This window comes from Nipponia nippon, unplaced genomic scaffold (assembly GCF_047370975.1).
Source record: "Nipponia nippon isolate SJK-2023a ecotype South Korea unplaced genomic scaffold, ASM4737097v1 scaffold_23, whole genome shotgun sequence".
In the NCBI taxonomy this organism is placed as follows: domain Eukaryota; kingdom Metazoa; phylum Chordata; class Aves; order Pelecaniformes; family Threskiornithidae; genus Nipponia; species Nipponia nippon.
In genome coordinates this window covers 2,942,579-2,963,671 of record NW_028262340.1, presented here as the reverse complement: position 1 = coordinate 2,963,671, position 21,093 = coordinate 2,942,579, and the positions used below count along the sequence as shown (strand labels likewise).

General features: G+C 47.5%; 1 long non-coding RNA gene across 6 annotated transcripts in view; it reads left to right on the top strand.

Moving 5' to 3' along the window:
- The window catches only part of LOC148055356 (uncharacterized), a 29,613-nt gene extending 14,853 nt beyond the window's left edge, over window positions 1–14,760 (top strand). For 5 of the 6 annotated variants that reach the window (XR_015705535.1, XR_015705532.1, XR_015705530.1 and 2 more), the window contains one exon: window positions 8,791–14,760. This is a non-coding gene — a long non-coding RNA (uncharacterized LOC148055356). The remainder of the gene's footprint in view (window positions 1–8,790) is intronic. The other variant, XR_015705534.1, reaches the window with a different exon arrangement.
- Window positions 14,761–21,093: the final 6,333 nt, after the last annotated feature.

The following is a 21,093-nucleotide window of genomic DNA, read 5'->3' as shown; positions in this document are numbered from 1 at the left end:
ACTGGAGGGAGAGGATGCTAATGGATGTTCTTCTAGGCTTTAAGGAAAAGATATTGCCCAATGCTGTGGAAAATTAAAATTTGTTTCTAATATGTATTGTAAATTTAATGCTAAAGACCAAAGATAAATTGGAAGAGAGTTTAATCCGAGCTGACCCCATTTTTGCTGGAATGGCATTTGCTATGGTTTTTGCTCGCTCTCAGAAAGCAAGAGGTACACTAATTATTTCTTGTATTCTGCACATAAATTATTGCTCCCAAACATTTAAAGGAGAAAGTAAGGGATGCTGGGAAGGGCGCTAAGGGACCTGTCCTGTATCCACAGTGGGTTTGCATATGATCATACATTGAAGGACTGATGCTGTAGTGTCACTAGTGATGGTCACAAGGAAGTCTCTTGACCTCTGAGTGCTTCCCTGCTTGTTGAGGTCACTACTGCGAGATGTGGTGGCAATAGGATGAATGGCATTAAATTCACTATGGGATGAAAAGATCTCCTTGACTAAAAAGGTTCTGACGTGTACAGAGCTTGGCTCGTCTTAGGTTTCCTTGAGATGGACCCAACTGTCAGCTTTTTTAAAACTTAACATGCTGCCCTCACTACACACACATATACAAGGATCCTCTTTTGCATTAAACTGTATGATCACATAAACTGATCCAGCTATCTGAAAAGCTGACTTGCAAAAGATCCGGTGCCAAGCAAAAGATGAAACTGGAGGACCCCTTCTAGCCTTCATTCTTAGAGGAAAAGATACGGAAATAACACGATTTATGGAAATTCCCTAGAAAAAGATCAGAGTTTGAGCTTTATTTTCCTTAAGTAGTTCCCCATGAGGCTTAAGAAAGCTTTTCTGACACACTGGGTTTTCAGAGCCATGGGACAGGTTCCTCCAAGGCACTGAACTTGCACAGCTCGGTAAAATATAAAGGGTGGCTAAAACTGAACTCCAGATAGCATCAGTGACATGGATGTACCGCATCCAAAATAGCATGCCCAGCACCGACCCACTGCATCTGTCGCACCGACCTTCGCCTACCAGTTCACTTGTCAACAGTTCAGTTCTCCTGGCCGGTGCCACGCTGACGGATGGAAATGAGCCTGTCTTCAGCTGACAGGAGCTCAGCAGAAACTCATCAGCAGATGATCAAAGTTTAGAGTTCAGACGAAAGGCCTTAAAACTTGTCTCAGGGAGGTTCGGGGCCCTTCGTGCCCTGTCGATGGAATTTCATTAGCTTGTAACTGTGACAGGTTATAATCAACCTGTCCAATTTTAATCTCTTCCATAGCTATGCTGCAGATTTTTATTTTTTTTATCATTTGCTTTAGTTGAATTGTGAATGTGTCCTGCTAAAAGAAAAGATTCCCTAACCTGTTTCCTCCAGGTAACTGGAAAAGTTCCTCATGCAGCCAGCCAGCAAGTGATGTGTTTAAATGTTCGTGCCCAAGAGACAGATGTTAAGGGAAAGTGGTTCATCAGAAAGGGCTAATCGCTCTTTGTTGGACTACCTGAGAGGAAATGGAATTAAACAGCCAGCTTAATTACTTATGTTGTGGGAGCTCCAAATTGCAAGTTTGATTTGGCCCCTGATGGAAAATTTATCACTTTAGGACCTAGAAAAGGGTCGGTTGTGCTTGGCAAGGACTGTGACCCGAGAGATCCTTCAGCTGGAGCACAAAGCCCTGGAGTGGAAGAAGTAACTCCGTTCAACCAGGAGGTGTGTTTCAAATGCTTCATCAGGGTCACTGGGCAAAAGTAAGCCTTCCGTCTGGAAATGAGGTGTGTGAAATGAAGGTGTCACTCTTCTTGTTAGCGCCTGTTCTCACCCCTGATTGCATGGCAAAAGGGACAGGAAAGCCTGAACACTCCAAAATCATGTGAGGCATCTTATTTCGGTTAAAAATAATTTGAGGACTAATTATAATTGCTTTCTTCTGTATGGCATTTTGGGAAGGGGGACACTTAGACCATGCTTGTGGGCTTTCCTCCAGAATCATCATATATATTTTTAAGTAGTCACTTGAGTCTAGGTCTGTGAGAAAATCATTGCATGATTTTTCTCTCCTTGAAAAGAAAAGAAAAGAAAAAGAAAAGAAAAGAAAAAAAAAAGAAAAAGAAAAGAAAAAAAAAGAAAAAGAAAAGCCAGTTGAATTTAGTAGTGCTTAGGTGCAACTTGTCTCCATTTGAATGGAGACCCCCTACCCTGCTGAGGTGAGAAGAGCGGGGAGGGCTGGGGGATGAAGGGAGCAACCAAGCTCCAGCTGCCCATGAGCTGGCATTGCCTTTGCTTTGTGCTAATCGCTTAGAAAGCCTCTTGGTGGCCCGGTGAGAAGTGCCAGCTCTCCGGGACATGGCTTTGCAGGCAATGATCTGGAACTGTCTATCATCATTAGAACACTTTACTTGCAAAAACCAGCCTGACAGAAGTGTTTTGTTCTGGGGGGGTGAGGAGATGATATAAGAGGACATCTCCCCGGGCCACCTCAGGGGCTCAGCGCATCCTTGCCCATCCCAGGCACGGTGCAGTAGGATTGCGCTCTATGCAAATGGAAATTAATAATTCAGCATTTTCCCCTTTCTGGGTGGAAGATGCTTGTTGGCTGTGGGAGGTGCGTGGGATGGTGGGGCGGGCAGAGGCACGCTGGATGTGTCAGGACACCACTTCAAACCGCGGAGAGAGTGGAAGAAACCAGCACGACCTTACAGAGTTTTTATACCGGTACAATTACCTCTTCTGGGCATGTGGGATATTTTTAGCCTGCTCGCCCGAGGAAATTAAGCTCATATGATCATGTAATGAATGTGTGTGCATTTCTGCATGTTTATTCTGACCTTAATAATTTTTGAACCCATTGGCGGTTTCAAGCAGATTTGATGGGGGAGGAAAGCAGTCTCATATACAATTAAGTTTTTATACATACTGTGAAAACAGTGGTCAGGTAGAGAGAAAGCCTATAAATGCTCCCAATCAGCATTTCTTGTCTGAACGACAGGCCATAGCGTGGGCTTCTACCTTACCAGACATCAAAGACTCCACACCAGGGGAGAGAATTTAGAAAAACCCATTCGAATGGCAAAGAAAGATTTGATTGGAGCTCGCAATCAGGCATGAAATGCAGATCTTAAGGAAACAGGGCTTTGTTATTCCTTGTGCTGATGGCACTGCATATTAACTGCTTATTAGTTGTATCAGCACAAAGGCAAGCGTGGATTTAGTTGGAAGGTATAAAGTCGTTTCTAGCAACACAGCTTGTTCCTCTTCCCCACATAAGTGCATTTATGTCAGTAAGGCTGTTTTCTGCACTCAGGGAGTTAATGCTGCTTTCACTTTGGGACATAAACAGGGCTTAAAAGCCCTGAGTTTTTCACATGGAGATTTCTGTGCTGGGGTAAACTAAAACAGCTGTCAGATTTGGTTCTCTGCTGTACTCAAAGTGACACAGATTAGGACTAGGGAAGGGAGCTCTCATGGCAAATCCTCTGCGTTGCTCTTCCTCAGAGACTGTGATAGAGCCATGCTGCTTTCTGCAGCGTGAAGAACAGACTGAGGGTGCTTAACTCCCGGGAGCTTTGGAAAGAAACCTCTCAGAATTCGTTAGTCCAGACCTAAACCTTGGGCATGGCCCACTGTCCAGAGCTACCAGGCTTTCTTCTTCCCTTACAGCTTTTCAAGGTGGGAAAACCACCTCCTTTTTGCCGAGAGGACTCCTACATTTTGTAATGAGCAGCGAGTGCCTGCACCCCCCCAGCTTCCCGGCTTCGCCCCCCAAGGATCTCTGCAGAGAGATATCCACGATGATTAACGTGTTCTTCAAACATGCATGGGAGCATTCTTAAAATTAATGTAGTCTTAATTCCATTTGGCATAGTTCATATTGGGGTTTAATGCAGTTTAGCAAATCCACTGGAAATTCAGGTTTTTGCTTAATTCAGATTAATTTTCCAGAAAGTCCCTGCATGGACAAGCCTTCTGAGAAGCCTGGCAGCAGCCAAGGTTTGGTACATGTGGCTCACAGGGACAAACTGGGTGGAACTGGCCAAGATGTGTTTTGTTTACCCTCTTTTCATGCCATAGTACATGCTCCCAGCTAAATGATGGGCAAGCGACCATACAGCTGCGTGCAATCCCTTCCAGCCTCCCCATTCTCACATCCAGCCGTGATTAAAGCTCCAGGCATTGCTTGAGACAACTGGGTTATACGGCTGCCCAAAAGCCCTGAAGCAGCTGGGGTATGGGAGGTGCTGCTGCAGTCTCAGTGAGGCAGGCCAGTCTGCCAGGCAAAGCCACCGGGGCTCAGACGTGAAAAAGCTGCCATAAGACCCAGTGCCAGAAGGGATTTCACAGGGAGACGCTCCAGATCCCAGCCTGGAAACAATGGCATCTCCAAAGAAACAAGCCCCATGGCAAGGCAGGGTTTCTTTTCCCGAGGCTCACCTCTCTCGTGTCTGCAAGACGACCGGTGATACCTTTACAGAGTGTCTTTAATTAATGGCCCTGCAAGGCCCTGTAAGTCTGTGTTAGCACAGCACCGCACACCCTAGCAAAATAGCCGGAGATCCCATAAACACATCTCTTCTCATCAGCTTGCCAGTTTATAGCAGCTGGAATTAAACCGATGCCAACACAATGACTCTGAGATCATTAAAGCTTTCCCGGACAAAAGGACTGTATCTCAAGGGTCTATTTGCCATAAACAAGCTGGGTGAAAACAACAGGAAATATTGAGGAATAACATCCTTGTGAAGAAAACCCTGCTCTGCTGAAATGTGCCAGAGGGAATTAGGGCAGATGGCTGTGTTCATCCTCCACGGGGCTTTTAAACTAACACAGCCTGGGCCTGGGGCTTGGGGCTGCGATGTGCGGAGATGGGCTGAACACCTGCGACTGCCCGTGGCTTTTGGAGAAGAAAACATCTTCTCCAGGTGCACGGGACTCTGGAAACACCACGGCCTCCTGAATTAGCTGGTGCTCATAATTAGGCAATAGTGGTTGTCCCACACCAACCAAGAAGTCAGTGGGAGAAAGGGAGCAGAAGCCCGGGGGTGGTGGCTGTCTTGTAGGACCTGCCAGAGCTACTAGATGCTCAGCAGGAGGCACAGGGCACCATGGATGCGATATGCGTTAGCAGCATTTCTTTCCAAGGTGAAATCACGAGTGCATGTCAGCCTATTGGGTTCTTGGAGGGGCTAGGATAAGACCAAGGTGCTCAGAGGTTAAGTTGCTTTGAATCAAACTGGAAAAGATAATAGAAAAAAGGGAGAGGAAGTCCCAGATTTTGGCATTGTATCCAACACGTAGTTATTTGCCCCTCCAGGTGAAGAACATTGCTCCTGTTTGGATTATTAATCTTTTTTGAAATGTTGTTTTCTTTGTTTTCTTCAAGAAGGTCAAACTCTAAATGACAAATGCCATTGCAAAACGTAATGTGAAAAATTAATTTTGAAAATACAAAACAAATGTAATTTTTGGAACTTGTCCAGGATTTTCATTTGCCAAAGCAGTTGAATCCATCCTGATCTGAATTCAACGAAGAGTTTCTGTCCCTAATGTCTGGTTTTGGGAGAGGCTTTTTGTAAGTAAACTGCAAATTGCTGGCTGCTGCATCTACCATGCCCTGCTTAAGAACTCAATGCAAAAGCTCCTGAAATTGGGAAAGATCTCCTTAGTGAAACCACAACAAATGAAGGTCTCGGTCAGCTTTTATGGTGTCTGTAAGTGAGATGTGCAATTCCCAGTGGTGATTTAGGTCCATCTACAGTGTCCCTTCCTATGTCCCAACTCAAACACCTGTTTTAGGATGGGAGAAATCCTCTCTCTGAAGGTGCTGATCTCTGCTGAGCTAGAGCATCCCAGTAGCTGTCCATACTGGAGACTGGCCCGGCTTTTCATGTGTCCTGAACCATCTGGATATGCAGCAGCTCCATAGTGGAAATCCAATTGCCATTGCACTACGCCCAAGCCACTACCACGCTGCAGAGGGTCAAGGCACTTGTTAATGGCTTGGCTAAACCACTGGTGCCCACTGCATGAAGGACCTGCCTGCTTCCTTCCACAGCTCCAAAGAGTAAATTAAATGATACGATGAAACATATTACATTTGCATCTGGCTCAAAGGGAACATAACAGCATTAGGCAGCCCTGGTGCTCATTAAACGCCTCTGACTAGAAGGATGTAATGAACCAGTTTTATTACAATAGTAATTTCTTCCTATCACATTTGGTGGTTATATATTCATGGGGGATGTGGGGAAGGGAGGAAGATCAGTACAGACTGGTGCATTAAGATATATTGCCTGTGGAAAAAGATGACACCAGAGTGTGTGGCTGACAGATAGAGAGAGGCGAGGCAGACGGCAGAATATCCCCAAGTCCATTATAACGCTGTCAAACTGACCTTTAAAAAAAATACATACGAACAATAAAAAGGGGACCCTCTGTTCTTGGCTTCTGAAGCATCGGCAGCTCCAAAGTTGGTTTAATGACCAGTGATCGCTAGGAGCCTGCCATATACCTATCTGCCATATACCAGGCTATCATATGCCTCAGCTGTCCCAGGCTAAGCGGGGAGGGCTGCTTTGTGTCCATGCTGTGGGGTGTCCATGTATCACAGAAAGCTCCAGGTAGCTGCCAGGATCCTGTGGGCTTCACGCTCACTATGGCATGGCCTGAAAGAGGGTAGGAAGAGGGAAATCGTAAGAAGATACAGACTGAAAAGGAGCCTGGCTTTCTCCCCAAAGTTTTAACACTGGACTTTTCCTTCTCCGTCTTCCAGTCTGGTTGTAACCAAGATAGTTTTCTAAATTTGTACAAAGAGATAATCCATGATTAATAGCTATTTTAATAAATGGCTAATCAATTTATATGGGTTGCTATAGAGTCCAATAAATCAAAACCAGGTTGATTATAACCATGGCTTATAGCCATCTTATAATACCTTCCACTGATGTGCTTATAATAATCTGTAACATCCGCTACTGCTGTCGGTAACTCATTTAAAACAACAGTCAGTATTTTTTTTAACCTGCTAAAAGCACAGGGTGAGTAAATATTCCTCTATACTTGTAAGTCACGTGACCTTTCATGGTTGCAAATTTGGGGCCAAATCAATGTCCATCAAAGGCAAGGAAGGACTCCCGTGGCTTTAAAAAGAAGCTGGAAGAGTGATATAATTATAAGAAAGGTAATAGTGAGTCAGACTTGAGTCCTGTGTTGTCTGAGAGGCCAGAAGAGGATGCCTGGGAGGAAGAGTATAGGAAAGAGGGCAGCCAGATCGCCCTCCTCCTTGGTCTATCTATTCAACTTTACATTACAGTGCCGAGCGTCTGCAGAGAGCCGAGGGTTGGTTTTGGGTCTCATGTTCAATAGTCATGGGCGGATTTATCCTGATGAACATCTCTTACCCCTCCTTTCACAGAATCGCAGAGCGGTTGGGGCTGGAAGGGACCTCTGGAGGTTATCTGGTCCCACCCCCTGCTCAAGCTGGGCCACCTCGCTTTAGGTGATTAAAGGGTCACCCTTTCATCTATTTTTCCTCTGACCCTGCAACAATACATTCCACCATGTAATCACAGAGCACATGAAAAACACAATCAAGTTAACATTTATATGATTAGACACATACAAATATACGGAAATTTTTTTTCTGAAAAGTCCAGACTTTGGCTACAAACACCCAGGCGTGGCTCAGGTGCCATTTAGCCGCCCGGATGTCCCAGCTGGCATCCAGCTGCCCCCCAGAAGGACACCCCTGCTGTGCCTGGGGCTGTTCCCCGCCAGCCTGCGAGGAAAAGCTATTTTCCAAAGGAGAAATAGGAGTTTAGCACTCATATGATCCCTTAGAGGACCTAGGCCAGACTTTCAGCTGTTTTCCAGCACCTCTGTTTTCAAAGCCATCACGACAACAGAGAATAACAATAAATTAAAAAAAGCGAAGCAAATGGCAAGCAAATCCCACAGCCGGTAGGTTTTGCTTTTTTCATATTCTAACTTTTTTTCTTTCTGACTCGATTCACACAATTATTTGGAAGAAGTCCCATTTGCTAAATATAGACTGAAACCTGTAGCTGCCTGGAAAGAGAAGTGTGGTGATTTCTGAAAAACTCAAGCCTATAAAAGCTGACACACAGCCCCTCACACTCTGTAAAAACCATCCCTTGGTGGATTTATTAGTCTTAAGCAACAGCAGTTGGTCTGAAAAGAAAATGTATTTAACCTTTCTTTTTAATTGTCGCACTGTTAACCTGTCAGTTCTACATGGGGCTGTTAATAATTCCACTTTAAACGTCTCAAAAGGAACTTTCATGTTTAAATATTAAACATTAAAACTTGGGTATAGTTAGAAAAGAATTGATGCAGCACTTTCAGTAGTAATATGGCTCGATCCAAAGTCTGTTGGAGTGCCTGGGAATTGTCACACTGAATTAAACAAGCCCAGACACAGGGTAGGCTGCAAATCCTGATCCCGGGGTCAAACCCTTGGAGCTTTAACCAGGCAGAATAATAGGGGTCTAGCCTTGGAAAGGACCAAGTTAGACCTTTAGAGTGGGCCTTTACCTTCACCTTAAGGTAAGATGCACATTGAGGGGGAGAATTAATTAATTTGGCTCATCTAACTACAATTTAACTAGCTACTGCAAAATAGAAGTGAACACAAAGCCACTGGGTTGTAAAGGAAGGTTTTAGCTTGGAATCTTAGCTTCTTTGCAGGCATGTGTCCTGCATTAAAAGCCATATGGGTTTTGCTTTCACTGCAATTTTAACCTAAGCCTAATGTACCTCTCTTCTGCAGATATACCTCAAGATCTACCTTAATTCATCCTGATTTGCTTCCATGGCAGTCAGCCCACAGAGCAGGTAACTCCAGCCTGGGCAGGAGGGGACAGGAACCTTCTCACCCCGTTTTGGGGTGGGTGATGGAGCAGCTGTATGGGAATCCATCAAACCTCACCGAGATTGCCACCAGCTGTGGGCACAGCCACGCAGCACTGCTGCCCTACGGCACCGCAGGGGTGCCTTACAACACACCGTGAAATGGAATTTGAACATAAACCCTTCCATAGGCTGCAAATGGCAGCATGAGAGGGTGGTTAGGCTCCTGCCGGGTCACTGCCTGAGCTGGTTGTGTCCAGGGCTGACCCTTAGGGCTGTGGCTTTCTGGATTTTGTGGACAGTGCCCTCTCCAAAGGAGAGGTTAAGTATTAACTGGGCTGGAGAGATGGAGCGTGTAACTTGGGCACCCAGGTGGGAAAACAGAGTTAGAGATCCTTAAACTAAAGGGTATCACATGTCATTTGTTCCTTTTTTTTTTGCAGGCAGGGGTGGAAAGGTTAATTAGCTGGCCCAAGGTCATGACGAGCTTTGTGGGCAAGGGTAAAGCATGGAAAAGCCTGGGGTGAATGCTGCAGCACAGGGTGGCCCACCTCTGCCCCTCTCATCTCCTGCCCAGCAGGAGCAGAGCCTGCAGGAAATAAAGCCTCAAACAAGGCTCATCCCTGATAGCTCTGCTGAATAGCTGGGGCCCAGCTATCCCAATAAAATGATGTCTCTTCTGGCAGCAATCCTGTACCCTTAAAACCAAAGGTATTTTCCAGGATTGAGAAACTCACTGGGACTTTGGCAAGGGCAGGATCAGAGCTGCTACACTGCTAGAGAAGAGCATAGCAGAAAACACAGCTGCAACTGGGAAGCCAGATCTGTAACTTCGCTGCTGAAGGAGAGCAGAAGCATGACACGCTGGTGTATGCTTAATTAACACGCATTTCCACCCCGATATACTGTGAGCCAGGTACAACAGAGAGTTCAGTGCGTGGTGTCTCTGCACCACAAAGGATTGCAGCAACGTGTTACAAACGCTGCCTTTTCTTTCCTGCGGTTGCCTGCAGTGCTTTAAGCAGCACATTCAATGCACCTCCTTGTTTCAATTCCCACCATAATGCTGCTGCCACTTACATGCATTTATGCAGAGACCTTATTTCCCAGCCTTGCATCAGATTTCCGTGCTTGCTGTAGCCAGCTTCTGAGCATTGCATTGCTTGTCACCGGAGAGACAGGCATCCATGGGCCACAGCAGAGCTGCATCGCAATCCTGCTCACTGGAGCTGCTGGGCTGGTTTGTGCTTTCCTGGTGCAAGCAGGGAGTGGAAAGCTCTGATAACTAGTAGTTTTTGTTGAGCAGAGGCCCGTGCTAAGGCAGCCATGCACTCCTGAGCCTGCTTGGCACTTCTCATGCCATCTGCTGTATATAGAGACTTTCTCCTCCAGCAGAAAGATGTCCCAGACTGGTTCACACCCCCCGCAGCTCACTCTCTCTCCCCTTTTCAGTAAGGGTATTTGTGAAGCCCGTGGTAGCTGCGTGATGGCACGGCCCTGGTGACACCTCCATCCTTGGCAGGAGCCCTGCAACAACCCAACAGACAGCAGCCTCAGTGGGCTCTGCTCTACTCCTACCAAACCCTGTGACAAACTTCCAGAGACTTTATGAGTCTGGCCAGGACATCATGGACTATTCATATGGGTCAGAAAAGCAGGAGAGGGATGATAACCCCATCCATATCACGTCTTGGCCCTTTCAGTCACGATGCCCGCAGCAACCTGGGATGCCATGGGGCAAATTCAGTGGTGCGGTCTAAGGCAGCATGATTTAGAGCCTCTCAGGTTTGCTAAAGCTCCCTGGGCACTTCTTACACCCTGTCTGCTGATGCATAAAGCAATCTAAATAAGTGTAATTTATGCACCAAAGAAAAGGTGCAAGTTAAAATAACTCCCAGCCTAAAATAGCCTCTAAGTGGGGAGAGTGAGTAAGGGGAGTCTTAACTTTATGCCACATCTCTGAATTTGGCCCTGGGCCTCAAAGCTTTTAAAAATAAAGAGTAAATTTAGTTTGCAGGAGGTCATACACGACTCTGTGCACCTCTCCAGGACTTTGTTAGTGAGCCCTGGCCCAAGCGAGGCAAGTCCAAGCAAGCTCAGGAGCAAAGTTGACTGGTGCTGATGCTGAACAGCTCTCTGAACTCTCTCAGCCTGTCCTGATAGCAGAGGTGTTCCAGCCCTCTGATCTTCTTTGTGGCCCTCCTCTGGACCTGCTGCAACAGGTCCATATTTTTCTCACTTTGATGCTCCCTTTGTGCACAGGACAAGTTGTTTTCCAACCAGGTGGCTCCTGCTGTATCAGGAACATGTGGATTTATTCCTATCGATACTTTGCAGTGACCTGAATATTTCCAAAACTTGTGTCATCCTGCTCAATCCACGCTTAGTGCTTAATTGTCACTAAAGGCACTGCTAATATTGATAGTCTGTGACCTGTCTGCAACCCGCCGTAGTCAATAACGCTGTGACGAAGGCTGGTATGGTAAGTGCCATTGCTGATGCTAGGCTGATAACATTATGCGCCTGTGACATGTGAATCAACCTCAGGGTAAGTGAGCTGATTTAGAATATAATGAATAAATATCCTCGGGTTTGAAGAGGGGATGCTGTCAAAGGCTTTCTAAAAATAGTTGGTAATTGGCTTTGTATTAGGCTTATTATTGCCTGTGACAGTCTCTTAGAAGTTTTGAAACCACAGCTTCCTCCTCGGGTGCATCCCTGCGCTCCAGAGCCCTGCTCTCATGGCACAGGCGCTGCCTCTCCCAGCTACAAATGCCCAGCAGAGGATTATCTTCAGCACCGGGCAATGCCCTGCGCCACACGGGATGAAAACAAAACTCCTTAAATAGCTTCCTTTTCTGGAAGTGCTATCCTCTGGTGTTGGGGGCACTTGTTTGGTTGGGGACAGCTCTGAAGGGTCCAGACCAGGAACATAAATCCCAGGAGCATTTACTGACCCTGTTTCTGATCACCGGGAGTTGGCTGCACTGGCTCCCACCATGAACTCCTCAACTCCAGAACTTTTCCTGCTAAGCAGCTTCGGTTTGGAAAAAAAAAGAATGTTTTCTGGCTGAAGTGTTTGTGCCAAGAAACCAATCTGATCTCCTGTGCACAGAAAGGCTTTCACTAAACGAACAGCACTGCCCCGTTCCCTCCAGGGCAGGTTCTTTGGCTCTTGCACCTCCTGGAGAGGGGCTGGTCCTCACACTCCTTAGAGATGCTGGGCAGCTACTAGTGCTACATGGTTCTTTCAAGAACATGCCCTGAAGAGGCCACTAGCCATAATATACGGCATTATTATTAAGTCTCCAAGGCCATCTGGCTGGACAAATCTGCTCTGTGATGCCTATTTACTGATGCAGTGAAGGGAAGAGGGGACGGCATCCCCTTCTGCCGCCACGGCCGTCCTGCTCCCTGCTCTATCTGTGTTCAGCCCTGTGCTGCGGTGCAAATGAGCTTATGTGCTTACAGCTGCACTGGAGTTAACGGTCTGTTCTCATCTGGTTCCTGGTATCATCTCATTGACAACCACTCACAGGCTGAAGGCACTGACAGAGTTGATGTTGGTCCCTGGGCAGGTTTCAGTTGTCCCCCCCTGCTCCGTGGGCGAGCACCGCTCAGCGCAGAGCCCTTGGCGGACAGGGCTCGGTGAGATTTGCAAGCTGCAGGCTGCAGATAGTAATCACTCCCCCACGGCCCGAGCAGGGCTGCTGCGAGGATGCTGCTAGGCAGTCACCCTCTGATATTTTTATAGCCCCACACAAAGACCAACACCTACTCTAAGCTTTCACAGGGAAGCTGCTTTTCTTCTTAGATTCGTTGTCATCTTATTCAGAAGGATGTGCAGAGCAAAGCGGGACCTTGTAATCTTTTGGTGCAGAGAAACAGCGTGAGGAGGGGCAGGAGGACCTTCAGCAAGGATCTCAGAACAGCACACTCGGAGCTGGGGAAGAAATCCTGCTGGGAAGTTTACAGCCAGTTCCAGACTCCATCGATCATTCCCTGTGTGTTCACCCTCCATGTTGCAAGTTGGCTCTAAAGGGCCCTTTAAATGGCCCGAGCCCTTTAGTTATCCACAGACAGTATCTGAAAGGCTTAAAATACATCAGCAATCACACCGCTAAAGCCTAATGGGTTTTTCAACCAACAGAGTGAAATCTGTGGAAGAGGCCTGATGGAGCCTCTTGTGAGGGTGTAAGAGTGAATGATCTCAGCCTGTTCCTGACTGATTAACGCCACTTTTCCATTGAAACCTCAGGGCCCACCTCAGCCCTCTGCACCGTATTTAATCGCATCTGTTTGATTTTATACCAAGGGATACAAAGGCTGCAGTGATGGATACAGACTGCAGCAGCCTCTCCGACAGTGCTCGTCGCACCAGCATCGCTGGCTCGTTTGCAGCAACAGTGAATTTTGGAGGAGAAGCCGCCATCTGCAAACTAGCTTGGACCTTCAGGATGCCCCAGGCTGGGCAGACATTTGGAGCTTGGCCCAAACCATGAGAGTGACGATGTCCCCTCCTTTCCCCGCCTGAAGCCACTCCACTGTCTTCTGCTCTGTGATCAAACTCCTACTGCCTTTGATAGGATTTAGATGAGGTGTTTCTTCCCCAGGCTCTTGCATTAAAACACATATGTATCTTTAAGCACATGTGGAGAAAAGCCTTGAGCACTGCAATTCACCCAAATCATCATGACTCCTTTTATTTTTACATTAAATGTTTTTCTTTATGAAAGGAATAAAAGAACTATAACAATCACAATGAAATAAGAAAGTGAATGCCTAGAGGTAACTACAATATAAAATCATATTCATCATATCATAATATTTTACATTTGCTCGTTGTTTTATGTGGATTAAAACCCCCTCGACACACACTCTAACAACAGCAAGAAGAGCTGCAGAAGAGGAAGGGAAACATGGGAAAAGCAATGTGCAGCCCAGGGTGATGGGATAGCAAGAAGCGATCTCTGGCTAGCAAGTGAAACAGAATTGCATCTGACTGTGGTTGAAGGTTTTAGATCAAATGAGCAACCCCACAGGCCCTTGCCCTGCTCCTCAGCCAGGGCCACTCATGCAAACTTGCCTGCTCTGCCTTGAAACCAGCCAGCTCGCAGTGGCCATGGCAGCAGAGCATGAGCTAAATGCAGAGGCTCCCCTTCCAACAGTGCCTGCTCCTGCTCCTGGGCCTCCCTCTGCTCCCAGCCAGCCCCAGTGCAATCCTGCGAGGCTGGTGGTCACCAGGATTGGCTGGCTATTAAATTAAAGGAGAGAAAGTGGAACAAATGACTTGGGGAAGCAGGGCATTCTTCACGTCCTGAAAGACTTCAGACCAAGATTAAATGCCTTCCTGGAAGCTGTCTTTTAATAATGTGTGCTGGACGCGGTGCAGTAGTGGGGAGCCTGGATTGCATTAACTAACCTCTTATAAAGGGGCTGGCCCAGATGCTCAAATGGCCTGAACATCTCTGGATGCAGGAGCATCTGCAGTGAAAAATGGTGTTTGCTGACATCCACGCAGCTCCTAAGGTGTCTGCTCCCAAAAGAACTGCTAAAATACTACCTTCTGTATGGGATTTGTCTGTGAGCAGCAAGGGCTTTTTATTCCTTTTTTTCTTCTGGAAAGGAAGGGAATAAATGAAGCAGATCTTGGTCCTCGGTGTCCTGAGCTGTGACAGAGCCCAGGGAGGCATGCTGGGTGTTTGGAAGCCAGTGCAGTCACTTTGAGTTCAAGAAAGCAAGTTACACCGACTGCAGGTTGCATGGCTTCTCCTGCATAAAATCCAACATTTACTACCCTTCTTACAATGCTTTTAAATATATTTCCAGATGCTTCCAAAGAACACTTTAAATTATCCATACGCCGTTTTTCACATGTGTCATAAAGACAGTGCACTATTTTTATTTTCTGTAGGGCAAGTCAGAACAATGCTTTGTGGGTTTTGTTTGTCTGAAATGAGTCTGTGTGGCAAAAAATCTGCTGCACGTTGATACCATTGTGCAACTTCTATAGCTAGAGCTTTTGCCATGACAGTTTGCAAACATGGTGCTAGCATTAATTAATCATTAGAGCTTTCCTGCTGTGCAAGCATGCATATAAAACTGCAACATGAGCTGCAACTTGGAATGGGTTAAATGATCTTCCAGTCCCCCCTAGTGAGGTCTCAGCAGAATTAAACGCCCACATCTGAACTTGCAGTATGTGGTGGGCCGTTCTTTTCACCATCCCACAAACTCACACTTGTCAGAGAACACCACCACTTCCTTTTTGTCCTTTTTGTCCTCCTCTCCTCTCCTCTCCTCTCCTCTCCTCTCCTCTCCTCTCCTCTCCTCTCCTCTCCTCTCCTCTCCTCTCCTCTCCTCTCCTCTCCTCTCCTCTCCTCTCCTCTCCTCTCCTCTCCTCTCCTCTCCTCTCCTCTCCTCTCCTCTCCTCTCCTCTCCTCTCCTCTCCTCTCCTCTCCTCTCCTCTCCTCTCCTCTCCTCTCCTCTCCCCTCTCCTCTCCTCTCCTCTCCTCTCTCCTCTCTCCTCGTAATTAACAGAAGCCACTTTCCATGCCCAGCTACAATGCCACGCCGTGCTGTGTCTTACCAAGCTTTTGGCACACGGGTTGTGTTGGTGGTGTTTTTTTTTTTTTTTTTTTTTTCCGTTTACAGCAATTAATGATGAGGTGCTGGGCCTGGAGCCTTTCTATGGGACATACTAGTTAGCTGGATGATTGCAGCCAGTGGGTCAGTCTTTGCCTGGGAGTGGGGACAGCAGCAGAGGGGACCGAGCCAGGTCCCATCGCACGGGCAGGAGCTGGTGGGTCCCCTGGGCATCTCGTGCCCACGGGTGAGGGCAGAGCTGCCTGCAGGCCCCCTTTGCTGCAGCATGGCTCCACGCCGCAGCACGGCACCAGGTGCCTCCTCCAGACCCAGCTGTTGTGACTGCAGCTCTCCAGGGGCAGCTTGCTAGCAGATTTATCTAATATCTTTCTATGTTCCCTGGTCCCCCTCTGAGACTCTGCAAGTCCTGAGATTCCTAAGGAAGCCACAAAGCCCCCTCTTCCATCATCCTTGCATCACTAAATTCAGATATCTCTACCTGTTTGCTTTGTTTAGCTCCACATTACTCTACAAAATGAGACCAATATTTCACCAAGACCTCATACTTCTGATCAAATTACTGTAGACTAGGACCTCATATAGTTGTCCTGTTTAATGTTTATTGCGAAGAGGCTTGGTTGCAGTGACTTTTCACTGAGGGCATATTTAGCACAGCTCTGTTTCTTTTTTATCACAAAACTATGAAGATAAGGTTTCATTACCTGCATGTTCAAAATGCAATGAAACATTTACCTAAAACAGCCGGGATGCTCAGAGGGAATGGCACTGACAAAAAGCATAAACCAGCCCTGCTCGGTTTGCTGCCTCCTCTAACTCACTGCTACCTGGCAGCAGAGACCTTGCTCCCTTGAACTTTCTTAGGAGAATTAATATAGCAATTATATCATTCTAAGGGCAGGAAGAAAATGACATGTTGTGGAAGAAAGGGGGGACATTTGGATTTGATATCTGGCTCTAGCTCTGTGCTCCCGCCCAGTGAAAGCCTTCCCGCGACTGTCCCTCTGTGGACATGCTGATGGAAGTCCTGTCCGCAGCGGGTTTTGGCTTCTTCCCTGCCCTGCAAACTTGCAGCGGGGTTTTGTGCAGCTATTTTAAACATGTTAATTGCTTCTGGTGCTCTCCACCCTGTGAAAACAAGTGTGCTTAAGCTGCTGAGCCTCCCAGGTCATGTCCATATCTCCGAAATGCTGGAGACAGTCAGAGAATACAGTTTTTCACCCATGCTACCCTGGCATCTCCTGGCTGACTGCTTTTCCCCTGACTTCCAGCTGCCCTTGTCTCCCTGCCCGGCTTGGACCTCGCTGAACCACTGCGGGGCAATTTTTGGGAAAAATAACGCAGCGTCTCTGTGCGCGTTTGCAGCACTCAAAGTCAGGATGATTAAGCAGAAGGACTCAGGATCCTTGTTCAGGGCAAAGCAGGGAACATGAGCTTTTATTCGTGCCCCTATTTGCCTTGTGCGTGACAGAGAACTTGCAGGGCCGAGCTTTGTGGCTATTTCTTGGTCTCCAAGGCCATAAGCATTGCTTCACCCAGAGCCTCCCCTTGTCCTCAGGACTCTGGAGGCATCTTTTTTTTCACATTTTGTACCTCATGCATCACGCAGGGCACTGGATGGGACTGCCAAGTGCTCGTGCCATGTAGCTCAAAAGAGAAACCCATACAGAGCATTCCCGATTCCCATATTTGAGTTGGGGGTGGGGAAAAACTTCTCTTCCTGGCTTCAGTCTGCTTTTTTTCATTCAAATGAACTCAGCGCCCACACTCTTCTTGAAGCAAATTGAACAAGACAGATGTACATGCAATCCCCTTTTTCTTCTCCGAGATGCTCCCCGGGAGTGGCCAGCCCATCACCGCCCGATTGCATTGCAGGCCAGATTGCTGCTCTGCAAAGTCAACACCCCTGACAGTGTAATGGATTTCATTCCTTTATCTTTCTAGGTGCAGCCCATATTTCATCGCCCCTCTCTTGCTCCACGGGAGCTCTAAGTGGGTCAGGGATCAGTAGTCCACTGGGCGTTTTAATCAAACAGTGATTTGCCTGCCTGCCGCTCGTGTGCCAGAGTGTGGGCACAGGCATCGGAGGAGAGCAACAAAGAGCAAATAAAGGAGACTAAATGATATGCGGTAATTAAGTTATTCTTCATCTTTGAGATTGCTGCCGAGGACAAGATTGGTACAATGAGCCCGAGGCGCTTCTCCCTTCATTCCTCTCCATCTCAATGTCTGTGACACGGAAGATGAATATGCAGCATTTTCTATTTGTGCTACTAAAACGCCCATTAAATGCCAGCAGGGAAAAACGATACATAAATACCAGAATTCTGTTACCCTTTGTGTGTGAGAGAGAGAGAAAGAGCATCCCTCCTTCGTCTGGAGAGCGAGCTGCTTTCGGCTGGGGAAGGGGCTGATGAGGTCTGGTGATGGGCAGAGCTCCGGTGCCTGCCCGGCACCCACCGTGCTATGCCAAAAGACAAGGAGGTGCAAGTTTGATTTTGTTTCTGCAAACCTGGTAACTTACTTGCTGCACGTCTGAACCCCATTTTCCAATCAGGAGATGCTGTAAAGGATTTAACTTGATGTTTAATGCTCTCCTGCCCCTGACCTGTTGCAAGACCAAAAGTGTTACCGGTGTCTCGACAGCCTGAGCTCAAGTAGCCTTTAGCTGGTGCGCAGCAAACTAGTGCCCTTGATGCAGGTCTGCCCATTTACATCACTGCAAAAGGTTCCCCATGATGGGATGGGATCATCCGGGATGTCGTTGTACCCCAAATGGGACAGGCACAGCAAACATGTCCTGTCGTGGCCACCGAGGAGGTCCTGTCCTCGATGCAATACTGTCACAGCACTGCTTCAGTGCCAGAATCCCAGGTGAAATTTGGGGAAAAGAAAAAAAACCCAAGCAATGAAAAAACCAACCAACCTAAAAACCCCCTTGTGGTTTCTCAGTGCTTTGAAGTGGGTCCCGGACAAGTGGCTCTCACCTAGAGAACATGAGATGGATCCTCTTGCGGGGTCAGCCAGCGGTGGGAGGCAATCTCACCCAGCAACACTGCTCTTCAGGCACTTTCTTTGGAGATACAGTCTTGGCTGTCCCCTCCTTGCCCCCCTCCTCCTTATAATCCCATTGAGACCACCTGCATTTTGCAGATGGCAGGAGCTTGTCTCCAGCACCAGCACCGGAGCCGACTATCTCCAGCCTCACACCTTGCAGGCAACCCTGGTTGCCAGCAGACACTCATTTCCATCCACAGTAATCTTGGCAATATCTAAATAAAGCGAGCTGCCGGTGAGAGCTCCCAAGGAAGCCATCAGAGAGCAGATAAGCAGGGACTGTGTTGATGCGTAATGCCAGGTTTCAAGCAACAGGGGGAGATTAGGATCATTGTGTTATCTACTGTTATCTAATTCGAGGAAATAACCATGTGCATGGCACATATTATCGAATGCACAGAACTCCTCCGAAAATGATATTAAGCCAGGAACTTCACAGTTCCAGCTGCCACTTCATCTTTAATTCACTTCCCCGCCCCCACGCGCTCCTGGATTGCTGAAATCTTGGAGCAGTGGGTGGCTGGGCTGCCATATGTGCTCCATAAAGCTAGGTGAGTTACAGGGCAGGATAAGAGCCTTTAATTCTGCAGTACCATGCTTTTTTCTGTTTAAGCAATAGGCAATGTTATTTTAACAACATCTTTTTGCTTTGGTTTTGGTTTTTTTTTGTTTTTTTTTTACTGCTGCCCACAGAGAGGGGAGGGAGGCTAGGCACAGCTGTATGATGTGAGTTTTGCAATATGCTGGTGTTACTGGTCTTGTGCTGGGGAGCGGGTGCTCTGCACCACAGGGAGACAGTCCCTGCTCCGGCACGTTGATCATTTCAATAAATGGGGGGGAAAAATGGACCCCGAGAGTAGAGACAAAATGAGTTGCTCATGGTCACGCAGCAGGTGGGTGCCAGTGGCAGGGAGGGGACCCAGGTGCGCTGGCTCCCAGCGCCCAGTTGCTGCACTCCACCATCTCACCTCCCTCTTTGATGCACAGCACGTGCCAATTTCCATCTCCCACTTGTGATCCAGCAGGGAAGGATTTTTTAATGGCAGGGGAATGGATGTAGTGTTTAAGCATCATCTCTAGTGGCTTTTCAGCCTGACATGGCAAAGATTTAACACTGCAGCTAGACCACCTCTGTGGGAACCCATAAAAAAGCCTGCGCAGCATAGTTTCTCATCAGAAAAAAAAAAAAAAAAAGATGAAATTTTTAATGGGGTAGATGTTTCTGTTCATTGTCACTAGAGACTGAAGCCTTAGTCTTGGAAGCTGCTATTTAACTAGAGATGTAAATTTAAGGTTTATATCCAGCATGCTGAGGAAGAGATGCCTCCTTATGGGAATTGACTGCTAAAGGCAGGGCATCTCACCACTGACAAATGGAGCTTACTATTACGTTTATTCAAGGCTCATTTTGTTTAGATCGAGGTGCTGGAATAATAATACCTTGAAATCACCAATAACAGAGCTGATGGAGAGGGGGACGCCAGTTCCCAGTACATGGCTCAGGCGCATCCTATCACCAGCCTAAGCCTGTTCTTTACAATGGTCCTGAAGGGTCAGGGAAGAACAGGGTGCATTTGGGCCCGATGCTAATGAAGCACGGTGGTAGACAGTCCCTATCCCACAGCATTTACACTCTGAATAATACAACCTGCCTGCTTCCCTAGACACGGGCAAGGTGGGGTTCATGGTTTCTTGGTGGATCCAGGCTGAACGGGTGAAGTGGTGGGTCCTGGCACTGCCTTACTGAGGGCACAGACATGAAAATGGCACAACTGGCTGGAAATTGGACGCAGGGGAGCTTTGTAAGTGATCCTGGGGTCTTTGCTCAGTTCTCACCCACTGCCTGGTAGACACCAAAGGGTAGATCCAGATCTATTTGCTCTGAGTCTATGGGGTGAAGTAGCTGGGAGTGGGGTTGGAACTGGGGTTTCCCACCTGGTTTTGGATTAAGTGCCCCATAAAGCTTTTGGTGCTTAACTTGCTATGCACCGAGATCTTCCTATCATATGCAAAATATGCCTATGAACCTTAACGTGCAGAAAAAGAAACACCCTGACAGACATGGACAAAGCCTGTGAATGGGTGCCCATGCCAGGTAACCCTCTGGTAACCCTTCTCCATCATGAGCATGAGGTGAAACACAAACCTCTGCCAAAGACTGGCACACATGGCCAAGGGTGCTCCCGGGGTGTGCCACCCAGGTCAGCCACTCCAGCCTCAGCCAAGTCACCTGCCTGAGCCTTATGGCCATGATGTGCCACATTGTGAAAACCCTGCTGTGCACAAAGGCAGCAAAAGGACCCTGTGACAAACAGCACCAGCATCCCTCTCTCATCGCTTGACTCCATCAACGCGGGACAGCCAGACCCACTGCTCGGACTTCACGTCTACGCCATATGACCACCACTCAGATCACAAAAGAGAGCCTGAAAATGCTGCCTTTCTCCAGAGATGGCCTACATGGAAATTTCCAATTATTCAGCTGATGCACAAACTGCCACTGCTACAGCAGCTGCGTGCTCGTCCTCGCTTTAGGCTGCTGCAAGGACATCAGATTTGGGCT